We start from the raw sequence: 19,786 nt of genomic DNA, 5'->3' as shown, positions 1-19,786 counted from the left end.
TAATCAGGAAGCAGGGTAAGGGAGGATATGACATCACAATTGGCTTCAGACAAGACAGACAAACATGGAACCTGCCATGAGCTGTCAGGAGCATCATTCTCTGCATATACTATATAAAAATTCTGTGAAATCCAAACGTGGACAGTGAAATGCATATGTAATGTAAGTACAGGCAGTATTTAGCTACTGATATATGTGTTTTTTTTGTCTCTGAGACCCTATACCTAACAGCTCCTCTTTAAGGAACCACAGTTGACAGTTCATGTTAAAGCACAAAACAAGCATGAAGTCAAAGGAATTGTCTGTAGACCTCCGAGACAGGATTGTCCTGAGGCACAAATCTGGGGATAATTACAGAAAAATGTCTTCTGCTTTAGAGGTCCCAATGAGCACAGTGGCCTCCATCATCCGTAAGTGAAAACCGTTCAAAACCACCAGCGCTCTTTCTAGTGCAGGCCAGACATCTAACCTGAGCAATCGGGGAGAAGGGTCTAAGGTCTTGTTCACATTACAAATCGCAATTGTTAAGCGCTTATGTGAGCGATTTTGTTAAGTGATTCCAGCGTTTTCTGAGCGATTCTGTGTTAGCGTTTTTGTAAGCGCTTTTGTAACGATTGGTGTCAGCACGCAGAGAGAATCTGATTATTGGTGATCTGCAGTATCACCAAGAATGCAGATATATACCCGATTATTGATGATCTGCAGAATCACAGATAATCTGAAATATTTCTAACCTCTGGACACCTATAGATATGTGAGTGTTTGGTGTAACAGTAATACTTTGAGTGATGCACCTGCTGAGCAGGCGATATACAGTAAAGAGACACTGCTCTGGGAGCACAGGAACCTTCCAGCAGCCTGAGGCTCTCCAAGGGGAGGAGTCAGGCTGGAGACAGGAAGGGCCAGAGAGTGAGTGACACCTAAAGGTGGATGTCACTATCTGATCTGGAGACTATCTCTTAAGGGGAGAGATAGCTCTCGAGGTCGGGCACGCCGGGTCGGCAACACACTGACAGATAAAGTACAAAGACAGAAGGCTGATTCGGTATCCAAGTCAAGCAGGGTCTGGCAACAGAGTATCAGATATACGAGGTACAGAATCAGATGACAGAAAAGTAGTCAGAAAAGCAATAAGTCATAACAGATATCAAATAATGCCTAGTCTGGGTGTGAGGTCCTTGGTCTCTACACCCGGAACTAGTCTGAAGTATAACAAAGTGACTTGCACCAGTTCCCTAGTCTTAGGTGCGAGGTCCGTGGTCTCAGCACCCTGGAACTAGTCTGGAGTATAACACAGATGATAATACAGTTCCCTAATCTGAGTGCGAGGTCCGTGGTCTCAGCACCCTGGAACTAGTCTGGAGTATAACACAGATGATAATACAGTTCCCTAATCTGAGTGTGAGGTCCGTGGTCTCAGCACCCTGGAACTAGTCTGGAGTATAACACAGATGATAATACAGTTCCCTAATCTGGGTGTGAGGTCCTTATTCTCTACACCCTGGAACTAGCTTGAGGTATAACACAGATGATAACACAGTTCCCTAAGCTGGGTGTGAGGTCCTTGGTCTCTACACCCTGGAACTAGCTTAAGCATAAACAGAATACAATTCAAATAATCTGGCTAAGTGTGAATTCCCAGGTCCACCTGGTTCAAACACACTGAAGGATCTGACTAGGTCTGAGTGTTTCCACGTAGTGATCGCAACGGCAGACAACTTGCAAGTGACCAGCAGGAACTATATATGGAGTAGTGCTCTCCAGCACCACCCCTAATTGCTCAACCAATAGTATGCTGACTCTTCCTGCTTAGTATAAGAATTCTGCCTCTCAGCGCGCGCGCGTGTATTCCTAAGCCTATGTGCACTAACAGACTCAGCCACACCAGACACACGCTGCCGCGTGCAAACCGCCGCGCTGGACGCGGAACCAGCCGCCTTACTGTTGTTGCATGCGGCGGCTTTTCCGCGTTCTGCCCTGCTACCAAACACACGCTTCCGCGTGCAAACCGCCGCACTGGACACGGAATCAGCCACCTGCTCAGTAGCACATGTGGCGGCTTTTCCACGATCTCTCACAGCTTTTTTTCTTGCAATTTGCGATTTTGTAGTGTTTTAGGCCTGATTTAAAGGGCCAAGGTCCAAATTAAAATTAGTATAATTCATTGTTTAATGAGTGTTCTACCCATTATATATAAGGGGAATAGTTCCTACAATGCTTTGTGGGTTTGTTGAGAGGAGATAATGATGGTTCCTAAGTTGGTGTTTTGCTGTGTGTGCTTTTATGAGGAGAAGGTCCAGGCCTTGAAGGTACTGGGTGCATTCCCTGAATCAGAGCCGGGATTAGAAGGGCCAATTCCTGTCTATATATCAAGATTTGCGAGCTCATCCAGAGAAATGTTTTGCTTACACCAGGATGTCTATATCCAGGTAAGTTTTTGTTTTTTTATTACATCTTGTATATTATACTGTAACGGTCGAGTGACTGTGACGTCACAATGACACTACTAACTGCCCTAGGGTACAGGGGTAGTAGAAAGTCGGAGTTCCCAGGGAGAGTAAACAGAATAAGGTAAGGTAAGTGAGTCAGGCCGCAAGCCCTAGCACCTTTAAAAGACAAACACTTATATAGCGCTTTTCTCTTGGTAGACTGAAAGCGCTAGAGCTGCAGCCACTAGGACGCACTCTATAGGCAGTAGCAGTGTTAGGGAGACTTGCCTAAGGTCTCCTGCTGAATAGGTGCTGGCTTACTGAACAGGCAGAGCTGAGATTCGAACCCTGGTCTCCCATGTCAGAGGCAGAGCCCTTAACTATTACCCTATCCAGCCACTAGTGTAGCAACAATGATACAGAGAGATAGTTAGATTTCACGCCAGGTCATACACAGGTAATCAATTCATCCAGTGTCACCAGTGTCATAGGCATATTATTGATTAGGTATTGATTAGTTATTGAATTACATTCTTTACCTCATAGGTTACTGAAATAATAATCCTGGATTGATTGATTAGACCCCCCAAATAATCATGGCTCATATCTCTCAATATATGTTGGGTTGAAACTGCTTATTCTTTGTGTAACGTGCTACAATGTGCTGCAATCAGTTCAGCTTATGTCCATGGAATGTTCCAGCTCTGTTCCAGTTCTGAGACAAAGACAAAACAAAAAATAAAGCAGCAGTGAAGGTCAGCACAGAGGCTGCTAAGAACATGGCAAAGACAGCCTTACCCAGAACCTACATTGCATTACTGGACACTGAGCTTGGTTGATTGCATCATAGTTAATTATGTTAATTATGTACACCCTTTAACACACCTTCTAATAATTATGCACACCTCTACTAACCAATAAATCGTCCCTAAAATGAATAAACATAAATTGTACGTCATGTAATCTATAAAAAGTAAGGACTACGTTCCAATAAACACGCTTGTTAATTATGAATCTATGAGATATGGTCTCTGTGTCTCTCTGATTCAAGGTTTCTAATGCATGCTTAGAAACAGGTTAACACTTGATTTGGATCACCTGGACAACTCCATCAAAGCGGTGTTCCCGGCTATATCAATTTGGCGTCCCTGGGTGGCCTCTGACACACCTGGAGCGATTAGCAGCACCTCTGGTCAGACACTTTGGAGGAACAACATAGCTTCAACTTTCCGGGCTGTACAGGGAATGTGCATCCCATTGTAATAAGGTAAGAAAATATGCTTACCTCAACCTGTTGAATTTGTTGCTATGTTGTTGGCTCAGTCCGAACATTATAGAGGTGCTCTACCTGGTTCATGACCTGATTTTGCACCCTCCAAATAATCGTTTGCCTGAAGAAGCGGGACTGTTACCCGTGAAACGCGTTGCACTTTTGGAGTTACTAATAAATGTTACTTTAGACTGTAAGTAACCTGTCCATTGTCCGGCCATTTTTTTTCAGAAGGGAGGTGAGTCCACCCACTTCCCCCTTTTTAACAATTTTAACTAATTTTATTCTGCTTGGCGCCTCTGTTATCGTATTTCAATATCAGTCCGAACATTGTTTCTGCTTTCCTACGATACAGAGGATGTTAAAGCTCCAGGGATTGAATTTACCCTGTATAAGGGATTTATCCATGGTGTGTGTATGAGTGGAGTATACGATATGTGTATTGTATGTTGGACTGTTGCTGTTTGTGATGTGTGAACAGTGGATTTGTGTGAAGGAAGTTAGTTAACTACTGCTTGGTTGGTGGTTAATGTCACAGGAGCTTTGCTGTTTATCTTTAAACTGGTAGTTTTAAAGTAATAATTTGTACGGATTGAGTCAATAAAAAAGAACGCTTGATATTTCCTATGGTAAATATTGGAAGTATTCTTGACTCATAAAAGTTAACCTAGCCTTTCAGATTTGGGTTGTAAGTTGGTTAGTTAAAATTTACACATAATTGCGGGGAAAAATACACGCCTGCATCCAGGGGTCCTGTGCAATTAGATAGTTAGCAGGTCTAATTGGTTGATTGTTAGGGCCAGAGTAGTGGTATAGGGTGATTGTTTCAGGAAGAAGGTATTTCAGAGTTCTTTTGGCTATTTCTTGGGAGGTGATAATATTTAGAAGTAGTTAGCTGATCTCATATTGATTACCTTCACAGGGTTTGACTAATTGGGTTCTAATTTCCTGTACTGTAAATATATATATCTCATTGAAAAGGCCTTTGAATTGAGTACTCAGTGAATTTGGGGATGTATGATTGAGGAGTGCATCTGTTTGAGTAGCTGTGAGATTGAGTATATCTGTGAGCTGTGCTGTGGCACAGGGTGACTGTTTAAAGGGAACCTAAACTGAGAGGGGTATGGATGTTTCTTTTTAAAAAATACAAGTTGCCTGGCAGTCCTGCTGATCTTATTTAGCTCCAATAGTGGCTGAATCACACACCTGAAACAAGCATGCAGTTAATCCAGTCTGACTTCAGTCAGAGCACCTGATCTGTATGCTTGTTGAGGGGCTGTGGCTAAAAGTATTAGAGACATAGGATCAGCAGGATAGCCAGGCAACTGGTATTATTTTAAAAGGAAAAATCCATATCCTTCTCAGTTTAGGTCCCCTTTAAGTTTAAGTCTGTGGATAAATGTATTTGATTATTTTTTTTATTATTGTTCTGGGTGACCCGTTTTTGCTCATGTCTGTGTATGTACATGGGTGAACGTTGGAATTTTCAGTTATTTGAATTGTCAGTTGATTGTGTTGTAATATGAGTGGCCGGATAGTGTAATGGTTAAGGGCTCTGCCTCTGACACAGGAGACCTGGGTTCGAATCTCTGCTCTGCCTGTTCAGTAAGCCAGCACCTATTCAGTAGGAGACCTTAGGCAAGTCTCCCTAACACTGCTACTGCCTATACAGCGCGTCCTAGTGGCTGCAGCTGTGGCGCTTTGAGTCCGCCAGGAGAAAAGCGCGATATAAATGTTCTGTGTCTGTGTTTGTTTGTTTGTTAAATTGAGTATCTGGGAATTTGATGTAAGTTTGTGAATTTGTAGTTGTTTGTTGTTTGTTTTTTTTGTGTGTTATTATGGGATCCTGTGTGATTTCTGTTATTTAATGAAATACTGTTTTCCAGTAGGTTAGAATGGAACTAGGTTTGTATAACGCTGGACTCGGTAAAACTGTTTGTTTAAATATATGCTGTATGCTGAATAAATATATGTACGTCTTGTCATAGACATAGTGCATGCTTATGCATGAGTTTGTTATATTGTCTGCATATTAATCTGAAGGTAAGCAGATTGTGTGGTTAGTATAGGTTAAGAAAATTTTTAGTCAGCTTTTTATCTATGCTGTTTATGATTTGCAGGTACAGTAGTTTGTAGTATAATAGCTGGAAGACTAGATCATTGTTTGTTTTCCTGAATATTTTTACCATGGGTGCTATGAGGTCTTAGATAGGAATTACCGTATTTTTCGGAATATAAGACGCTCCGGCATATAAGACGCACCTAGATTTAGAGGGCAAAAATCAGGAAAAAAAAATAAACTAAACCTAGGTGCGTCTATGGTGCAGGGGCTTCTTATGGACCTCTAACTCCCCAAAACCTGTCTTTATCTAAGCTACACTGCCCATCTATACTAACACCTGCTACACTACACTTCCCTTACCCCTGCTGCCCCCATCAACTACACATTACTTCACTAACCCCTACTACAACAACTACACTACACTACAGTATACTACACTTCCCTCACTAACACCTGCAGCCAAATTAAACTACACTACACTTCACTAAGTAACCCCTCCAGCCAACCCAAACTACACTACACTTCACTAAGTAACCCCTCCAGCCAACCCAAACTACACTACACTACACCCCTGCTGCATCTCACCTGATCCTGTCGCCGCGATCCTCCCCTCCTCCATCTGCCTGTCATCACCCGAGAGTCGCAGCAGCCGTCATCTGAGGGTCCCATTAGGTTTCATCAGCGGGTCCAGCAATCCCATCCAGTATCCCCGCTCTTTAAGTGTCCAAGTCGCCGGCTTCTCTTCACTGCAGCCATGCTTGTATGCAGGCTCGTGGTGATCACGCGGTGATTACGCGCTGCCGGGGCCGCCTTCCTCCATAGTTACGGCGTCCTCTTCTTAGTTACAGTGCCCCCTTCTGCGTGACGAGCGGCGCACGTGCGCCTGACGTCATGCGTGACCCCGGCGCACATGCGCCGCTCGTCACACAGAAGGGGTCACTGTATCTAAGAAGAGGACGCCGTAACTATGGAGGAAGGCGGCCCCAGCAGCGCGTAATCACCGGGTGATCACCGCGAGCCTGCATACAAGCATGGCTGCAGTGAACATGAGCCGGCGACTTGGACACTTAAAGAGCGGGGATACTGGATGGGATTGCTGGACCCTCTGATGACTGCTGCTGCGACATTGGATGACGGCGGACAGACGAAGGAGGCGAGGATCGCGGCGGCAGGATCCGGTAAGTATGTTATGGGGCAAAAATACCGTACCTTTGGAATATAAGACGCACCCACTTTTTACCCCCAGTTTTGGGGAAGAAAAAGTGCGTCTTATATTCCGAAAAATACGGTAGGTATCTCATGTAGACAAAGATATTATTATTAATGACACGTCAAGAAAACCTTGGCAGATTTGTGCGGTCCCAGACAGAAGGCAAGTGTGATAATGTACTGTAGCTACATTAGATTGGTTTCCAGTCGCATTGGTTTTTTGTATTGAGACTGCCGCTATTGGTCTGGAAAGGTTAATTGTGTTGTGTTATAGAGCCATACCTTTAATCAGTTTGAAGTAAATTAGTGTAAAATACAGTTAAATCCATTCCTCAATAATATCAGTGGGAAGATAGAAATGCATTATAAAGTGATTTTTGAGCCATGTTGACAATATCAGGAAAATAAACTGTATGGTTCATATGTTTGATTTCTAATGTAAATCATTGGTTATTTTTGAAATTTGTAATGTGTTTATTCACCTTTAAGTATTTGTAGTTGACATTATTAGATGGGGAAATAAGTTGTGTGCTGGATTTGTTTGTTGTGTGCCTGTTGAATCCCTGTTGGTTAAAATATTGAGAACAGTGATGTGTAGTTAAAGGGATACTGTAGGGGGTCGGGGGAAAATGAGTTGAAGTTACCCAGGGATTATAATGGTCCCCTGCAGGCATCCTTTGCCCGTGCAGCCACTCACCGATGCTCCGGCCCCGCCTCCGGTTCACTTCTGGAATTTCAATTTCTGGAAATTTTAGGGGTTAGCAGCCCCTGCAGAGTGGAGTGTGTTATAGATGTAAAGATATTAGTAATTTAGCTTGAATATGCAAATGACTAATTTTGGCAATTAACTAAGTGTTGAATGATCAGGTGCCCCTGTAAAACCATATATTTTACTACAGCTTAAAATGGAATTTGGTAGTAGAGGCCATTAAAGGTACGCCTAGAAAGAGACCCCTTAAATAGTTTAAATACCTAGTGATTATTTTTGGTATAATAATGTATTTCTAAGGGTAATTATGGTTGCTGTTACTTTAAATATTGATTCCACAATATGAGTGGGTTTTAGTGATAAATATTGAGATTATGGGTAAACTTTTTGATGGGATCTTAAAGTAATTGTATAAATACCATTGGAAGCAGTGATAGTAAACATGTTTATGTTTAAGTCTGGTAAAGTATTTAGGCCAGAGGTTCTCAAACTTTTGTGGGTGAAGGAACCCTTGGTGATTTTGAAAAATGTTCGAGGCACCCCCTATGGGCTGTCGATCTACCCTCGCTCCCCCACTGCGTCTGACTGACACCCTCTCTCTCCCCCCTACACACACACACACACACACACACACACACACACACACACACACACACACACACACACACACACACACACACACACACACACACACACACACACACACACACACACACACACACACACACACACACACACACACACACACTTCAACCATGAGAAAGGATCCTTTGTCATCAGTGTCACTATCACCAATAATTCCCCCACAACAAACAGCATCACCAGTTACATTACACACAGCCCTACCACACACAATCATCCATCACAAGCCCTCTCTACAAACCCCTCTCTACCTCACAGAAAAGGCACATTTATCCTTCAGAACCACTCAGACTCATGTCACTCCCACACATACACTGTGGTCATCATTAGAGTCACATTTCCCACAACAATCAGAGGGCAAAAGAATTACACAGCCCCTCCCCCTCCTCAAGTAACAACACATGTGTAGCCCGAGAGCAATCACTTCCCTCACCAGGTAACAACACATGTGGGGCCTTAGAGGAACCCCTCCCCCCGGTAACATCATGTGTGGGGCCTGAGAGTATCACCATATCCACCCTTAACCGTTAGAAATATGTGTGCGGCCCTTAACCACGCTGCCCGTGCTCCCCCGAGCTCCTCCTTCCTGTCCCAGGGCAGGTGAGGATGCTTACTTTGCGCTGGCTAGAGAAGGTAGGTAGAGTCCTTAAGTGGAACGGCTGGCTCTAGTCGTAGGATTTTTTGACGGCACATTTTGTTTGTCAAACACGGCCACTGATTGCTGTGCTCTGCCCCCGGCTCACAACAATGTGGGTCTCTGATTGGTCCGCTGCTCTCTCCTGTGGGCGGATACAATACACTCTACTGTATCCGCCCACAGGAGGGAGCAGCGGACCAATCAGAGCTCCACATCGCTGTGAGCCAGGGGCAGAGCACAGCAATCGGCATCTGTGTTTGCTAAATAAAAAAAATATGTGCCGTCTAAAAATCCTACCTGTATAAACACACAGCAGGGCAGAGCGCGGCGCCCCTGGGAAGTGTCCGCACAAGGGCGCCGCGGCACCCACTTTGAGAACCGCTGATTTAGGCCGTTTGCACACTATTTGATTCCAATTTACAATTTTTTGGTCGGTATTGTATGCTACGTTTTTTTCTGTGTTTTTCTTTTGATTGAAATTGGGGAAGTCGGAGTCACGTGTCAGATTTGTGGTTTGTTCCCATACTTATACAGGATAAAAATGTAGTAAATTTTGTTGATAAATTGAATGGCCACTATGGTGATGTCTCTTTATTTTGCACACTTCTGCAGGTGACAGTATACGTCTTTTCGGAGGCAGGAGACGTGATCATAGTCCAGCACCTGTCCACAGGAAGTAAACAAGATGATTTTCCTTTTGGGTCTTTGGCGAGAGTGGAAGCTGTGACCAGGATCGTTGTCTGTACAGAGGGATCCACAACAGCAGAGGGAAAAAGATCCACCATTGTAATCTGTAGAGATTACGGAAGGTACCAGGTTGTAACGATTGTGGAATTCTCTCCGTGATCAGAACACAAGACGTGCGCTGACACTGCGGAAATCCTCCACAAGCGTATAATTTGCGGGAACCCAGCAAAAGGTGCAATGCACCTGTAGAGGGAAATTCCTGTCGACAGGGGGAGCTGTGGAGTGCAGAGGAACAGCTCCCCTGCCCTGCCACACACGCCAGACAGGAATTGCACGAAGGGAAGAAACGCAGGGCAAGATAGCCCTGAAAGAGAGAGATCAAAGCGACAGAGGGTATGCGTGTTCACCAAAGTAGTCGCCACCCTGCGACGATGAACACACAACCATGAAGACAAAGTGAGAAGGCAATCGCCAGAGATGGCGATTGCTAACAGAGACACAAGACCGAATAAGCACAGATGAGGAATGTATGTATGTCCACCAATCTAGCCGCCACCTGCGACGGCAGACACACAACAAGGAAACCGAGTGAGAACGCAATCCCCTGAGAAGCGATTGCGAATGAGATTGAGCAAAGGGACAGATTGTATGTGTTTGCACCAAACTAGTCGCCAACCCGCGACAGTGCATACACAACAGCAGATATGAAGTAGGAACGCAATCGCGAGAGAGGCGATTGCCAGGGGTGACACAAGGCTACAGCAAGGCAGAACACGAGAGTAGCAAAGGCACAGCAAATCATACAATGAGGAGATAAGGAAGATAACAAACGCTAGCTAAACGCGAACACCGCACTCATTCGCAACAGTGCACGCGTTTATGCGCAGTCCCCGCGTGATAAGCACAACAGAGACAAGCACGCCTAACTAACCACCGACAGACAAACATGAAACAGAGGACGCGAGCGCTTGCTTAACGGTTACCTCACCGAGCCTCCAGCAAGCGTTCGTAGCAGACAAGACAGATACACGAAAACAGAAATAAGAGAGAGAGACGGATGCACAGCACTAGCGCAAGGCGAGTGCGATCCAGGCATGACAGATAGAGGAGATAGCTGGTAGCAACCGCTGCTCCAGCTATACTCCAAGAACAAAGATCAGAACGACTTCCTGTCGACCACTGCAGGGACAGAACAATCGCAACAGACAAACAAAACAGATATGCAATCCTAACTGCACTAGGGAAACCTGCCTAGTGCAGTCCCAGGAATTACTCTAAGCTAATCTTCAAACAAAGAGCAAGGCTGACACTTGGAGTGTTTCACAGGAACTAACCCTTATGACCAGCAAAAGACTCTGGGAAACATAGCTCTTTATAGAGCAAGCCTACAAAGGATGTGGCTAGGCAATCTGCATGACAAACGTATGCAAATTCCTCAGCAGCAAGCTGCACAACTGACAAAAGGTCTCTCTTCCAGAGACCTGCAGAATGCAGACCTGAACAATGGTCAAAAGGCTGCCTGCCTGCCCAGGCAGCCACGCGGATCCTCACACAGGTAAAGGGGGCGAAGCAGGTATAAACACCCCAAACAAAGAGGGTGAAACAGGTGTAAAATCCCTGAAGAGTGGTTTGCCACAGCCTGAAGAGTTTGGCTTTGCAGGATTCTGAGGAAGCACCTCTATCTGTAAAATACTTTTTCAGGGTGATAGTGACAGTGCACCTAGCCCCCCCCCCCTGATAGAAGAGAGTGCTAGGATACAACTGAAAGCGTAATGTTAACTCAAAATGCTATTATAATTAACAAAATAACTCTCTATGGTTCTAAAAGTGAATCCAATTGGCTAGCCTGGGTCTTATTCACATGAAATGATACACAGAGATAGGTATCGTGGATAAGAACCAAAATCTTTATTCCACCCTTGGCTTATAAAGGGCAAAACCACAAAAGTATAATACAGGTAGGGGAATTTTTGCACAGGGTACAGAAATCTTATACATCATTTTCCAAAATTTCTTAATGTTCATCTTCTACAGAATGACGTGTAGGCAGGAAATCTCATAAGGTGCACTATTTCTTGGCATCATGCCCAGACTATGTGGCAGGATGCTAGAATGGGTTTTAACATAGGATTCAGTAACAAATATGTTCTTGTGGTTGGCTTCAAACTGAGCTGCTAGAGAGATGACCTACATCTTAATAACACATCTTCAAACAGAGGTGCTAGAGAGATGACCTACATCCTAATAACACATCTTAATATGGTGTCTTTGGCAGGGGCGTAGCAATAAGCAACCATAGCTGCAGCCCTACGCCACAGGGGCCCGTACATGAAGTGGACTTTTTTTTTTTTATTTCTTTATTTTTTTTTACTTGATGCCGTCCGCCCCCCCGCCCCGCCCGTTATAGTGGGCCCCCCAGGCCCCCCTCCCGGCCCCCCTCCTCAGATAAGGTGGCTGGTGAGGAGGGGGACGGACTACGTGACGTGCGTGCGACGAGGGAGCGACCGGCTACAGACTCTTGCGCGACTGTCTGGACTGGAGCCTGGAGGGGAGCCAAGCGAGCCGAAGGCCGGAGCGGTGAAGAGGAGCTGCCCTGGTTGGAGCTGCCCTCGAGTGGAGCGACCCGACCCGACCCCACTTGCTGGCTGCTGTGGACGGAGGTAGGTGGGTGGACGGAGGTGGGTGGGCTACATATACTGGGCATCCCCCCTGGCTACATATACTGGGCATATATACCTCTGGCTACATATACTGGGCATATATACCTCTGGCTAAATAAACTGGGCATATATACCTCTGGCTACATATACTGGGCATATATACCTCTGGCTACATATACTGGGCACATATACCTCTGGCTACATATACTGGGCACATATACCTCTGGCTACATATACTGGGCACATATACCTCTGGCTACATATACTGGGCATATATACCTCTGGCTACATATACTGGGCATATATACCTCTGGCTACATATACTGGGCATATATACCTCTGGCTACTTATACTGGGCATATATACCTCTGGCTACATATACTGGGCATATATACCTCTGGCTACATATACTGGGCATATATACCTCTGGCAACATATACTGGGCATATATACCCCTGGCTACATATACTAGGCATATATACCTCTGGCTACATATACTGGGCATATATACCTCTGGCTACATATACTGGGCATATATACCTCTGGCTACATATACTGGGCATATATACCCCTGGCTACATATACTGGGCATATATACCTCTGGCTACATATACTGGGCATATATACCTCTGGCTACATATACTGGGCATATATACCTCTGGCTACATATACTGGGCATATATACCTCTGGCTACATATACTGGGCATATATACCTCTGGCTACATATACTGGGCATATATACCTCTGGCTACTTATACTGGGCATATATACCTCTGGCTACATATACTGGGCATATATACCTCTGGCTACATATACTGGGCATATATACCTCTGGCTACATATACTGGGCATATATACCCCTGGCTACATATACTGGGCATATATACCTCTGGCTACATATACTGGGCATATATACCTCTGGCTACATATACTGGGCATATATACCTCTGGCTACATATACTGGGCATATATACCTCTGGCTACTTATACTGGGCATATATACCTCTGGCTACATATACTGGGCATATATACCTCTGGCTACATATACTGGGCATATATACCTCTGGCTAAATAAACTGGGCATATATACCTCTGGCTACATATACTGGGCATATATACCTCTGGCTACATATACTGGGCACATATACCTCTGGCTACATATACTGGGCACATATACCTCTGGCTACATATACTGGGCACATATACCTCTGGCTACATATACTGGGCATATATACCTCTGGCTACATATACTGGGCATATATACCTCTGGCTACTTATACTGGGCATATATACCTCTGGCTACTTATACTGGGCATATATACCTCTGGCTACATATACTGGGCATATATACCTCTGGCTACATATACTGGGCATATATACCTCTGGCAACATATACTGGGCATATATACCCCTGGCTACATATACTAGGCATATATACCTCTGGCTACATATACTGGGCATATATACCTCTGGCTACATATACTGGGCATATATACCTCTGGCTACATATACTGGGCATATATACCCCTGGCTACATATACTGGGCATATATACCTCTGGCTACATATACTGGGCATATATACCTCTGGCTACATATACTGGGCATATATACCTCTGGCTACATATACTGGGCATATATACCTCTGGCTACATATACTGGGCATATATACCTCTGGCTACATATACTGGGCATATATACCTCTGGCTACTTATACTGGGCATATATACCTCTGGCTACATATACTGGGCATATATACCTCTGGCTACATATACTGGGCATATATACCTCTGGCTACATATACTGGGCATATATACCCCTGGCTACATATACTGGGCATATATACCTCTGGCTACATATACTGGGCATATATACCTCTGGCTACATATACTGGGCATATATACCTCTGGCTACATATACTGGGCATATATACCTCTGGCTACATATACTGGGCATATATACCTCTGGCTACATATACTGGGCATATATACTTCTGGCTACATATACTGGGCATATATACCTGTGGCTACATATACTGGGCATATATACCTGTGGCTACATATACTGGGCATATATACCTCTGGCTACATATACTGGGCATATATACCTCTGGCTACATATACTGGGCATATATACCTCTGGCTACATATACTGGGCATCCCCCCTGGCTACATATACTGGGCATATATACCTCTGGCTACATATACTGGGCATATATACCTCTGGCTACATATACTGGGCATCCCCCCTGGCTACATATACTGGGCATATATACCTCTGGCTACATATACTGGGCATATATACCTCTGCCTACATATACTGGGCATATATACCTCTGGCTACATATACTGGGTACATATACCTCTGGCTACATATACTGGGCACGTATACCTCTGGCTACATGTACTGGGCACATATACCTCTGGCTACATGTACTGGGCACATATACCTCTGGCTACATGTACTGGGCACATATACCTCTGGCTACATGTACTGGGCACATATACCCCTGACTACATATACTGGGGACACTGGCTGTTTGTCATTATGTGCATTTACTGGTGAAAAGCTGTCTCTAATTATGTGCATTTACTGGTGAAAAGCTGTCTCTTATTATGTGCATTTACTGGTGAAAATCTGTCTCTTATTATGTGCACTTACTGGTGAAAAGCTGTCTCTAATTATGTGCATTTACTGGTGAAAATCTGTCTCTTATTATGTGCATTTACTGGTGAAAATCTGTCTCTTATTATGTGCATTTACTGGTGAAAAGCTGTCTCTAATTATGAGCATTTACTGGTGAAAAGCTGTCTCTTATTATGTGCACTCACTGGTGAAAAGCTGTCTTATGTGCATTTAGTGGGGAAACGCTGTCTCTCATTACATGCATTTACTGGGGAAATGCTGTCTGTCATTATGTGCATTTACTTCATTTTTTTTATTTTTTTTTATGTAAGTACATTAGCTAGTATAACTTACATTAGTTAGCCCCATCCACATGACATCATGGCCATGCCCATTTTTAAAATTTCCTCAAACATGTTGCCCCCTACCCATTTTTGACTGCCCCCTTATATGTGCCAGTCTAGAACCGGCCCTGTACCCCTGCCTACATATAATGGGCACATATGCCCCTGGCTACCTGTTCTGGGGACATCTCTACCCCTGGCTACCTGTTCTGGGGACATCTCTACCCCTGGCTACCTGTTCTGGGGACATCTCTACCCCTGGTCACCTATTCTGAAGACACCTATAGACCTGGCTACTTATACTGGGTGTGGGAATGTTGGGGTGGAGGGTCGTGGAGGAATGTTTGGGCGGGAGGCTGGAGGTCCGTGGGGTTGGAAGGTCGTGGGGGGAGAGGGGGGCCCATAAAAATTTTTTAAAATAAAAAAGTGTCAGCGCCAAGGCAGAAGGCGACCGCAGCCGAGAAGGACAATGTCCAAAAGTCCACACAAGCAATGAATATATAAAGTCAGCGCAGGTCTATAGTAATACAGCTTTCATCATTTTTTGGTATACAGGATCTTCGAACAAAAGGGTAAAGAAGCAAGGCTTACCAGATTCCAACAACCCACATTATAAGGTTGTAAACGAGTTTGATAGGTGGTCCGCAGAACTTTCAAATGGTGTCGTTTCACCAGCGATGTTGCACACTACAGATTCCTCCGGAATATAGTAGATATCCTGAGATCGCAGAGACTCACCAAAGGGGAGTCCAGTAGGATAGTGACATGAAAGAGATGTACGGTACATCTAAGTGTAAACCGTCTTTATTACATAACAAGTAAAACAATTAAAAACAAGGATAAAGGAAAACTCACATACGGGGCCCGTGCACTGGGAACCCTGAAAAAGTAGCGCGCATAAAATGGTCAATAGAAGACCTCAAATAAAATGGTGCCGCCTGTCGCCTTCCCGACCGGTTTCGCAATCTTGCGTCATCAGGGGAGAAAGGCGGCCAGCACCAACTTTATAACATTTTTGAATTAAAAAGTGGGAGTGGTTAGGCTCCACCTTATTCAGACTACACTAGTCAAAGGCAGAAAGCATCAAATATGAAATAAAACATTGTGACAAATTGCATTGTGTCAGAGAGACAGTAGCAAAAGATCTCTCAGATAGTGTGAATAAAAAGAGGTGAATGCAATGTTACCTGCATATTCAATTCGTAGTAGGCTAGTTAAGGCTAAATTAAAAGCTAGATTGATTACTCTGCCCTAGGGCATATCTTTCCAATGTAAAAACTTCTTTCTAGATGAAAAGCAGGCACTTCCTGTACCAGAAGTAGTCACTGGAACTCAGGAAGTAGCCTTGCACTCCACCAGGGTTAAGTGGAGCACAAGTTCTTCCTGTGAAGGGAAAAAAAAAATAAAAAAAATAAAAAATAAATAAATAAATAAATCCAATGCGTATGCAATGACGCATACGATCATAAAAACGTAAACAATGAAGCACATAGCAGTGCAGTGCGGCTATAAATATGCATGAAGTGTACTCAGGTGTGCAATGAAAAGCGCATCTAATGTACTATACTAAGAAGGTGCATAAATCTGTATGCATAGTAAAAACATTGAAATGATAAAACAGCCTCCATGGGAGCTCCAGGGACCTTAAGTGGTGAAAGTGAAGAACATCCATAGTGATCATGCAAGACAGATCCCATAGGTATCCGATAGATGGAAATTATGCAAGGTTATGCAAATGTATATACACAGCAGTGTAATGCGGCTATGATTACGCATAAAGATTACTTAAGCGTGCCATAAAGAGCACATCTAAAGTGAAAGCGGTCTCTACTACAATGTAGAACACGCATGCGGCGAAGCATAAAACAACAAAAAGCGCACATAGGGACAAAAATCCACTGCGAGCATCTAAACCGACATATGGAACAATAAACAAAAATAATTGATCTTATGCTGCAATGAAGTCGCATTTAGTAAAAAAAAAAAAAAAAAAAAAAAATGCAATGCGTATGCAGTGACGCATACGATCATAAAAGCGTAAACAATGAAGCACATAGCAGTGCAGTGCGACTATACATATGCATGAAGTGTGCTTAGGTGTGACATGAAAAGCACGTCTAATATACTGTACTAAGAAGGTGCATAAATCTGTATGTATAGTGGAGACAATGAAATGATAGAACAGCCTCCGTGGGAGCTCTGGGGACCTCAAGTGGTGAAAGTGAGGAGCATCCATAGTGATCATGCAAGACAGATCCCATAGGTATCCGATAAATGGAAATTATGCAAAATTATGCAAATTCATATACTCAGCCGTGTAGTGCGGCTATGATTATGCATAGAAAACTCCATGCACCGATAACAGAGGACAACAGACAGCACTCTGTGGGGTAGGGAGCAACAAAGGGAAAAAGAGGGACCACGACCTCCCAATATATCCTATCAAAATTAAGAGGGTATATAAATTTGTATGCTTGGTGAAAAAACAGTGACAGAATAGAACAGCCTCAAACGGAGCTCCGAGGGCATCTAGTGGTGAAATGAGAAACAGTCACAATAATCGTGCAAGACAGGCCCCAAAGGAAACAGGGAAATTTATGCAAAAAATTAAAAATTATTAAAAAATATTAAAAATGCAGTCAAATTGACCAGTATATGCGGGCCTTACAAAAAAGCATGCAAATGTGTGGAAAATAAAAAATATATGATAAAGCATTAAGAATTATTGATAAAACAGTTTACATCCAGTTCAATATTCAAACCAGCTGGACTGAGGGTATTCAGTCTAAAGATCCATTCAGTTTCTAATCTCGATATATCTCTTTCTAAATTTTGTCCCCTCCAGCATCTTTTAGTACCATCGATAACACAAAACTTCAAGCCTGAAGGGTTCCTGTCGTGATGGAGGGCAAAATGTTTTGAGACCGAATGATCCTTAAACCCTTTACGTATAAGGTAGACGTGTTCTCCCAATCTTTCTTTAAAGGTTCTAGTGGTTCTACCTACATATCTCAGTCCACAAGGACATTCTAAAAGATAAACTATATGTGTGCTTTCGCATGTGAAAAGACGTCTAATCTGCAGTGTGGGACTTCGGTGATCATTCCCAGCAAAGGAAGTAATTTTTCTGGGCATATTAATGCTATGAAAACCCTCGTCCACCTCGTGATAGAAGCCCCCCTAGACCTTACAGACCTCCGGTTCGCCCCAATCAGGATAGGGACTACCAAAGGCCCATACATCCATTAGAAGATGGTGGCCGTCCGGAGGAATATTACCCACGGGATTTTGTACCCAATAATCCATCTCCCTATTTTATACCTAGGAGACCAAAACCTCTCAAACAATGGATTCCTAAACCCTTTAAAAACTATCCCCCACCACCTGAGCGTAAACCTATTCCTGTTCAAAATCGGTTTGAGATTTTTTCAGATCTTTCTGAATCAGACTTGGAGTTGTCTGAAGAGGAACCGACAACCCCTTTTATAGATCCAAAGACAGCCACCAGGGAAAAAAAGACGGAAAGCCCACTGCTAGAAGGGGCGTTAGAGGAGGACGAAGGGTACAACTTAAGAAAAAAGAAAGGGAAGGAAAAGTAGGGGAAGGTATCTTTAATTTGAGCTCACACACTCTTACGGAATCTGAAATGAAACTTCTAGACAAGGGTCTTAAGTTTGCACCACCAAAACCATTGAATAAATTTGACTTGTTTATTGATGCTCACAAATTTATACGCAAGCTTAATGTTAAAAAGTTTTTTCTTAGTAAAACCGCTCCCACAAGTAATACTGTGGATCTTAGTCTAGAGAGAAATCTATTTAATAGTGGACTGAGGAATACATCCACTTTTAACCCTTTAATTTATAATAATCATGCTATAGAAACTTTCAAGAAATCACTGTTGAGTGACATTCAAGCTTTGGAGGTAAAAAAACCCAGAGGTAACATTGAAGTCCAGAATGCCCTATCATTACTTCTAGAGGAAAAAGATATGGTTATTAAGCCTGCGGACAAGGGGGGGGGGGATTGTTCTTCTAGATAGAACAGATTATAAGGAAGAAATGACTAGATTGTTGAGTGACCAGGCCACTTACCAATTATTAAGGGGCAATCCCGGTAATCGTTTTTATGACGAATTGGGAGAATTAGTTTTGAGAGGTGAATCGGAAGGATTTTTGAATAAATTGGAGGCAGATTATCTTATTCCCTCTTTTATTAGAACCCCGGTTATATACTATCTTCCTAAGGTGCACAAAGATCCCCTCCACCCTCCGGGTAGACCCATAGTGAGTGGGATTAATTCCATTACCTCACGTTTAGGGGAATTTGTAGATAAATTTCTACAACCTCTCGTTCCCCTTATTCCGTCTTATCTAAGAGATTCTGGACATCTGATTGAGTTATTGGATTCTTTGATTTGTACAGATCCCTGTGTCTTGATGGCCGCAGACATCTCCTCTCTGTATACAGTTATCCAGCAGGAAGCGGGAGCGCATGCGGTTCGCCGTTGTTT

This window comes from Hyperolius riggenbachi, chromosome 5, assembly GCF_040937935.1.
Source record: "Hyperolius riggenbachi isolate aHypRig1 chromosome 5, aHypRig1.pri, whole genome shotgun sequence".
Lineage (NCBI taxonomy): Eukaryota > Metazoa > Chordata > Amphibia > Anura > Hyperoliidae > Hyperolius > Hyperolius riggenbachi.
This window is presented reverse-complemented; position numbering follows the sequence as displayed.